The 5,453-nt window shown below is 42.3% G+C and overlaps 1 long non-coding RNA gene across 1 annotated transcript; it reads left to right on the forward strand.

Moving 5' to 3' along the window:
* The first annotated feature begins 933 nt into the window (after nucleotides 1-933).
* Nucleotides 934-1,736, forward strand: LOC136588399 (uncharacterized). The gene is made up of 3 exons (XR_010787571.1): nucleotides 934-977; nucleotides 1,073-1,136; nucleotides 1,662-1,736. It is a non-coding gene; the product is annotated as an uncharacterized lncRNA (long non-coding RNA).
* Nucleotides 1,737-5,453: the final 3,717 nt, after the last annotated feature.

Genomic DNA, 5,453 nt, shown 5'->3' on the forward strand with positions numbered 1-5,453 from the left:
ACCGTCAGTCCAGTTCCACTAGTGACCTCTTCTGGAGACAGATTCCTTTTACACGGAGCAATTTATCGTTCGAATGAGCGAATGATGTCCGTTCACTTTATACAGGCACATAAATCACTTTGCATAAGTGTGTAAATGTATGGGACCGCTATCTTTTCCATATAGCTGTTGTCTTCTCGGAGCGCTCAGCTGGTATATAGGTGTACGCTCCAAGTGAAGTATACAGAAGACAGCTGGAGTGCTGTCTTCTGCATAATCCTGTTGTGTTTACGGAGCGCTCAGCTAGTAGTATATAGCTAAGCACTCAGAGTGGGATATGCAGAACATAGCTGGACCGCTGTTTTCTGCATACTCCTGCTGTGTTCTCTAAGCGGGACACCAGCTAAAACAATAGTATCAGAGCTATCCCGCTAAGAACTTAGTGCGTGGCACTGATAGGGCTCATCGTTCTCTCTCAGCTTGCTGAAAGAGATCAATGAACAACTTGTTAATGAAAAATGTACAAAGTCCGTGCACCCAACAATTCTTGCTTAAAAGATGGCTTTGAGCGATTTTTGATCGAGAATTATTGGGTTTAATGAGGCCTTAATTCTCCTCTTAATAAAAGGGCAGAAAGGAGTGACAGTTCACTAGTAACCCCCATCTACCCCAAAATGGGGCACTTAACTTATTTAAATTATCCCACTATAATAAACCCCATATGGGACCTCTGATGGCAAAATTACAAAGTCATGGCTATCAGAACATTGAGATGCAAAAATATCAAAAGTCACTGCTTCCTTAAAGCCTAAAATACAACAGTTCTGATTTTCCTTTTCCATGTAAGATTATATTATCCTCTGGCCCCATTAGCCACCAGAACTAAATGTATATATATGTTATGTGTTGTTCAACAGAGAAGATGATGAGGAGGATAATGAGATAAGGTCCGGCCTCGAGGATTCCAGCATGATGGACACATCCGACAGCATCACTGTGTAAGTACTGAATCATCATCAATGGGCTTATTGTATAAATATATCATATATCACACAACACTATATATATAATATTTATGTATTGGACAAGGCAGAACCTGAGACCATCACTGCCTGTCCTAGTGACCCCCTCCTGGACGAATCTGCCAACATCGTTCTGTAAGTACTGCATCCTCTATGATGGACTTATTGTACACACCGTATATGACACAACATTACACATAGTTCATTGATAATGACTTATATTCTCCCGACTGACAGTAATATACAACATGGCAGTACACACTGGATATCACATAGATGATGAGTCGGCTCGGTACACAGGACACATTCACGGGATGACTGGATAGGACTTATGTTAGTATATGGATTAGTATTGCGGTTGGGTTGCGCTCTTGTGCTGCACATTACAAGGCATGGCGCCATTAGTTCGGTCATGGATATCCACACATTACAAGGGCGAAGAATTACTTTGGCCAGTATGATAACATCGTTGTGTAAGTACAGAATCCTCTACAATGTGCTTATTGTATATGGACATCATTAATTACACTACATTACAGATAGTTAATACATGATGTGTCGGTCGGTACACGGGACACATTCATGCCTGGCGCGGATTATACAACATATAGTAGCGAGACGATGTCCTAGATTGTCACCATCTTGTTTATTGTCTAACAGGGTCCGCTGGTAGGACGATGGCTTTCGTGTGTATGGTCGGGACATTACTGATATAGAAATCAAAAACATCATGGATTATATGTAAGTATCTCACTGTAAGACCCCACAATACTGAGTGTTACCCCAATATCTGGTGCTAATCCCCACAGACATGACCCCCCAACTCATCAGATAATTACAGCGTAGGGACAAGGGGCCGTATATAACACTGCCAATAGCAGCACCTGACCCGACAGGCAAATAATACAAAAATAATCCCTCATACTGTCAGGGTAATTCTAAGTACAGCACCAATCAGGCCCACCTCAATGCCCCACTGCCGGCCGTAAAGAAGAGACACCACACACGGAAGTCTGGTATAGTTCCTCACACGGGGACATGGCTGCGCTTTTTTTTATTACAGATTACATGAGATCTTATACCCTTTGGTCTCATCAGTAGAAAATGGGTGATAGGCTCATTGGCATAACCATATATGGGAAGTCCGGATTTCCGGCCTGAGACAGTGAAAGTTATGTACATAGTTGAGCGGTCGTTATCTTGCTACGGCGCCTCTGGAAAAACAGCCAAGTACGCGTCCTTGTGTCTGGTTCTTCCTTTGCTGCGTTTTAAGATACATTTTGTCTTTGTCTCGCAAGGCCTTTGGAATATCTGATGTAAGGCAACAGATTAAGTTTTTTCTCATTTGGAATTGAATAGAACTTGCATACAGGTATAAAGCATAAAAAACATATGGCAATATATACAAATACCCTCACAAACCCCCCTAAAAACTTAATATGGAGATCAAGTACCAGGCCTTGCACTCTTCCTCGGTCGCTACTCCCTTGCGTCAGGGTTTCCCCACTGCCCGTAAGTCCCTACTCCTAGGAGGGGGGATCCCTACCTCACCTCAGAAGGAGGCCATGGATTCCCTGGGCTTATTTCCGGGCATCCATACCCTCTCTCTGTACAAGTTAACACCCCACAGGGTGTGCCCTCGCCGGAACCTAAGGTCTTCTGCACTAACCCTAGGCAAATGGGAATTCCACTGACAGTCCATCTTATGAGACCAGGGAAGACACAGTACCGGTACATTTCTCCATTCTTCTGGTAACGTACGTGGTTGGCATTATCGGAACTGGCTCTTCATCTTTTTTCAAACAAGGGAAACGTTGGTGTCATATTATCCAGTCCCTTACTCATACTCTTTTTGATCAAAGGGATAATACACATACAGGAAATTACATACCCCACCTCTTTCTGCTAAAATCATATCCAGGGCCACTCTATTTTGGAACGCCATGGATGCAGTGGGCCCTAACTGGTCCGCTAACCCTTGCAAAGCATCCTTGGTGTAGTTTACAAACCTCTGCTGATTGTAATAGATAATAATAATGTAGATTGGATGAATTATAACAGTGACAATAGCAAATAAGGACTCAAAACCTGCTTTAACCTGATCTCTAGAATTAAATTAATCTGGCACCCCCCTTGGCACTCCTATTGCATCTATGTATACATATGGATCAAAGTTACCACCTGGGGCGTCAACTTCTCTCTTAGCACGATGCGGTGTTGGATTCTCACCCTCAGTGTACTCTTCATATTGCACATTTGATTGTATTAATTTGTTCTGAAACAGGGGCTAGTGTACAGTAGTCAAAGGTGTGTGTTAGAGGAATTGTACCACATTATAGCATGTAAAGGATATGCAGGATCATTAGTTTTTTCAGTGCGAAGTGTGGATCCAAGTGGGCTTTCCTTCGAGCTTGACTGCAGTTGGGGTGGTGAGCAACATCTGGTAGGGACATTCAAACAGGGTTTCTCTCTCAAACTTTTTTACATAGACCCTGTCACCTGGTTTCAGATTGTGACACTCATCTGTAGGACCTGGGAGAAAAGCAGAGACTGCAGAATACATTATTGACAATTCCTTGGAGAGACCTATGACAAAATTAACAAGAAAATCATTCCCTAAACTCAGCTACTGTGGCATGTATCCTCCTAAGAAAAAGAAAAATTAATGGAAGACACTCAATTCAAAATTTGCCCATTTTCCTTCATTTCCTTTTGTATCTACTTTCCCCCTACTCCGCGGACGGTAGGGTGTGTGAAAAGCCTGGAATTTACCCAAAGCAGACATGATGTATTGCATTATTTCACCTGTGAAGTGTGTACCTTTGTTTGAGTCAATCACTTCCGGTACCCCATATCTGCGGATTACCTCATTCATGAGCTTCTGTACGGTTACCTGCTTATTTACTTTGGTAACAGAGTAGGTCTCCAACCTGAAAAACATCAACAACAACAAGCACATATTCATGCTTCCCGACAAGTAGGAGCTGAGTGTAGCCAATTTGCAATCCCTGAAATGGGTAGAGTGGCCCCCGGCAAGTGTTATGTGGCAAATTTACTTCTGCCCTGTTGCTTACGGCAAAGATCATGCAAAATTGGACAAATGATGCAGCAACTACAGAAAACCCAGGAGCCACCCGTCCTTGTTCAAGCATTGACTTTATTGCTGCTTTGAGAGGTGCGTCTTTCCGTGCATCAGCTGGGCCATCATGGGGCACAGGGATCATGGTAGGCAAGTGCTGTTGACTGTTCGCCATACACCGTCCCTTTTTAGTCCATTTTTCCTTTTCTTCCTTGCGGGCTTGTAACTGTAAAGTCTTTAGCATATCAAAGTCCAAGTTTTTAGTCAAAGTCCAAGTTTTTAGTCAAAGTCCAAGTTTTTAGTCAAAGTCCAAGTTTTTAGTCAAAGTCCAAGTTTTTAGTCAAAGTCCAAGTTTTTAGTCAAAGTCCAAGTTTTTAGTCAAAGTCCAAAGTTATTGTCAAATTCTTCTTTTCTTCCACGGCTTGAGGGCCGCTGCCTTTGCTGTGTGGTCTGTGATGGCATTGCTTCTCGCTTCTCCGGTGTAGGAATTGGTGTGAGCTCTCAACTTTGTCAGTTAGAAGTAGGGCCTCCATGAGACTGCACCGCTGCATCATTCTTAATTGGCTGTCCTGCTGAGGTAAAAAAACTGTCTGGCCTTCCATGTTGGGCCGTAATCATGAGCTATGCCAAATGCATACCGGGAGTCAGTGTAAATGTTTGCCGTCTTACCTGTGGCCACTCTACACGCCTCCGTGAGTGCCTTTAGTTCCGCTTCTTGTACTGCGACATGCGGAGACATTCTGCTTTTAGGACATCTTGTTGTGTAACCACTGCATATCCAGTGTGGAGTTGTCAATCACCCTGGTACCATCTATAAAAAACAACTCAAAATATGCATTATTAACAAGGGCTTTCAGTAACTTTTTAAAACTTAAATTTTCTTGTTGCATCACTGCTAGACAATCAGGCTGATATTCTATTTCAAAAAGATCAGAACCTTGTTGCAAAAAATTTAAAAATGTAAAAATGGCTTGCAAAAAATTTAAAAATGGCTGATTTGCAATACCTAGATCACCTATGCCTTCTCCTCCCCCCCTTTGAACCAGGATACTCAATTGGAAGAATAGTAGCCGGGTTCAAGTTAGTATAACATTGTAAACAGATTTGATGGATGCAGATAAGGCCTGTAAGATGCTAGCACCAATAACAGAGACATGAGTTACATCGGGGCAGAATAATTTACAAACCTCTATTAATATTTGAAATGTGATATTCCTTTAAGTGAATTCATTATTAATCTGATCCTGCCTGCAATGTCTTATCAAATTTTAGACAGGAGAAAAAAAACAAAACAAAAACTTTTACTAGCTGCTCAAGCTCCTCACCCCCTCCCTTGTGGACAAGAGGGATGAAACATTACTACGTACTATTAC

The sequence above is a fragment of the Eleutherodactylus coqui genome, chromosome 13 (assembly GCF_035609145.1).
Source record: "Eleutherodactylus coqui strain aEleCoq1 chromosome 13, aEleCoq1.hap1, whole genome shotgun sequence".
Classification (NCBI taxonomy): Eukaryota; Metazoa; Chordata; class Amphibia; order Anura; family Eleutherodactylidae; genus Eleutherodactylus; species Eleutherodactylus coqui.